Source organism: Canis aureus, chromosome 19, assembly GCF_053574225.1.
Source record: "Canis aureus isolate CA01 chromosome 19, VMU_Caureus_v.1.0, whole genome shotgun sequence".
In the NCBI taxonomy this organism is placed as follows: Eukaryota; Metazoa; Chordata; class Mammalia; order Carnivora; family Canidae; genus Canis; species Canis aureus.
Genome location: NC_135629.1, coordinates 41,758,226 through 41,760,987, shown reverse-complemented (window position 1 = coordinate 41,760,987; position 2,762 = coordinate 41,758,226).

Sequence of the window (2,762 nt, the reverse complement as noted above, 5' to 3'; positions counted from 1 at the left end):
CCGGGAACCCCGCCCGGAGGAGGGAGCAGGGAGAGCGAGGCCGGGGAGGGGAGCCGACGCCCCTCCCAGCCTCGGCCGGGCCAGTCGGGGGCCACACGGAAACCACGGCCCCAGCCGCCCCCAGGCGCGCGCCTGGCGGCCCCCTCGACGCTGCCCTCTGTGCGGGGGATACTTTCCGCCCCCGCCTCCCCCGCGCCCCAGGTCCGCATCCTAACCCTGGGGAGGCGGGACACAGGCGCTCCCCGCGGCGGGCCGGCCGTCCTGGGCCCGCGGGTCCCCACTCCAGGGCCAGGGGCCAGGGGCCAGGTGAGGTGGGGGAACGGTGCCCGGGCCCAGCCGGCCGCGCAGCGGGCACTCCAGAAAGGCCAGTCCCTCCGGCAAGCCTTGTCTGAAGGCCCTGAGGCAGCTCCACCGCCTTGCCCACTGAGCGGACACCTCTATCCTCCAGGCATCCCACCCCCAGCCCAGGCAGGCTCACCCTGCTTCTCAGGGCAAGCCTGATTCAGATGGCCTGGTCTACGGCGACTGGCAGCTCCCAGCACACTGGGCCACCTCCTGGCTCAGGGGAGTATGGCTGGCCGGCATTCCAGCCTGTTCCAGGACCATGTGCTCACACAAGACTCCTTGAGGTGGGACAATCAATGACTAATAGTGGCCCTGCCATTCACTGTGGGCAGAGGTCTGGGCAAAGTCTGGAAAATGGAGAAGGATGGGACGCCTGGGTGGCTCAGCGGTTGAGCGTCTGCCTTCGGCTCAGGGCGTGATGCTTGAGTTCCAGGATGGAGTCCTGCATCCGGCTGCTGCGTGGAGCCTGCTTCTCCGCCCTTTGCCTGTGTCTTCTGCCTCTCTCTGTGTGTCGCTCGTGAATAAATAAATAAAATCTTAAAAAAAAAAAGAGAGAGAAAGAAAATGGAGAAAGAGCACTGTCTAGAGTCTGTTCCAGGGGCTATAGCAAAACATAGCCTCTGGGGGCTTATAAACAGCAGTTCTGCCAATTGGAAGTCCAAGACCAAGTTGCCAGCAGATTCTGTGTCTGATGAGAGTTTCCTGGTTCATAGACGATTGTCCTTTCCCTGTGTTTTCACTTAGCAGAAGGACCGAGGGACCTCTGTGAAGCCTCTTCCATAAAGGCACTAAACCCCATTCACGAGGGCTCCACCCTCAAGATCTAATCACCTCCTAAAGGCCCCACCTCTAAATACCATCACCTTGGGGTTAGAATTTCAACATCTGAATTTTGGGAGGACACAGGTATTCAATCTGTGGCAAGCATTTTTTCACCCAGGGTTCCTGACCTGCTGCCCACACTGCACCTGGCACATCCAGAACGTTATACTCAAGACGGGAAACATGAAATGTCACACTGACTGGGCACATGAGCCAGTGCACACACCCTGTGTGCCACCACATGTTTCTCAGCTGAGGACAGGGGCATCCTGTGACAGACCCCAGAGACAACCTGGGGTGTCCTCAGTGCAGTTCCCCAGGCTAGGGTATGAGAAGAGGCAGGAGAGGGCTTGGCCACCAGCTGGCCAGGAAAGACCCAGGACTCAGCACTGGAGGCAGAGGCATGGTTGTCCTGGGACAGAATGAGTAGCCCTCTCAGACCCAGCTCGGCTTTGTCCTGCCCCACTGGCTCTGCCCCCTCAGCACTACAGTCTGAGGTTGGACACAGCCCAGGTCTCCCTGCCCCATGCACAACAGCCACCACATGCTCCCCTCACGTGCACCTGTCTAGCCAGCCTCTGACCCCTCGTTCCACACTCTGGGTGCCCTGCCCCCAACAGAGCTCCTAAGAGTTGTCCTTTCTTACTTCCTGTCATCTGTCTTTTGGCCTCTCTACTCTGACACCCCCAACCCATTTCTTCTAGGGGCCTCTTCCCTGGCCTTGTCCTTCCTGACCTTTTCAGGATTGGGGTCCCCATGCCCTCTCATTTTCCCACACCTCAGATAAACATGTGAAACCTTCATGGGGGAGTAGAGTGGGGGCTCCATGACCCCTCAGAGCTGTGTATGGACAGGAGGGGCTGGAGGCCAGGAACAGCCAGTGACTGGGAAATCACAGCCATGCATCTGACAGGCATGTGCCCATGGTGGTGAGCAAAGGACACCAAGTTATGAGGCTGGGAAATGGTCACTTCACTTCCCACAAGCTGCCTGGGGAAATCAGCCCCTCCTGGGCAGAAACCAAACTCCCTGTGCCAAACATGGGGATCTTCACAAGATTGAGGGTCCTCCAATCTGACTATTGATCTCAGGGTCCTGAGTTCAAGTCCCACATTGGGTGTAGAGGGTTTTTTGTTTGTTTCTGGCTTTTTTTTTTTTTTTTTAAGATTTTATTTATCTATTTCTTCATGAGAGACACACAGAGAAAGAGAGAGGCAGAGACACAGGCAGAAGGAGAAGCAGGCTCCATGCAGGGAGCCCAATGTGGGACTTGATCCCGGGTCTCCAGGATCACACCCTGGGCTGAAGGTGGCACTAAACTGCTAAGCCACCCGGGCTGCCCTTTGTTTTTTTGTTTTTTTGTTTTAATGTACTCAACAAGATTGAGGTTCCTACAGGCAGCACACATGATGTGAGGACCCAGTCCAGCTGAACTAGCACAGCAAAAAAATACCAGGCCACATGTACGGGATGGAGAAGCCGGGCAGCTGGGACTGTTGCACTCAGACCCACCCGCCTGACAGCCTTCCTCCTCAGGCCTCCCCCATCTGCTCTCCATTCCAGCAGAGGTCCTTCCCTGCTTAGAGGCGACCCTA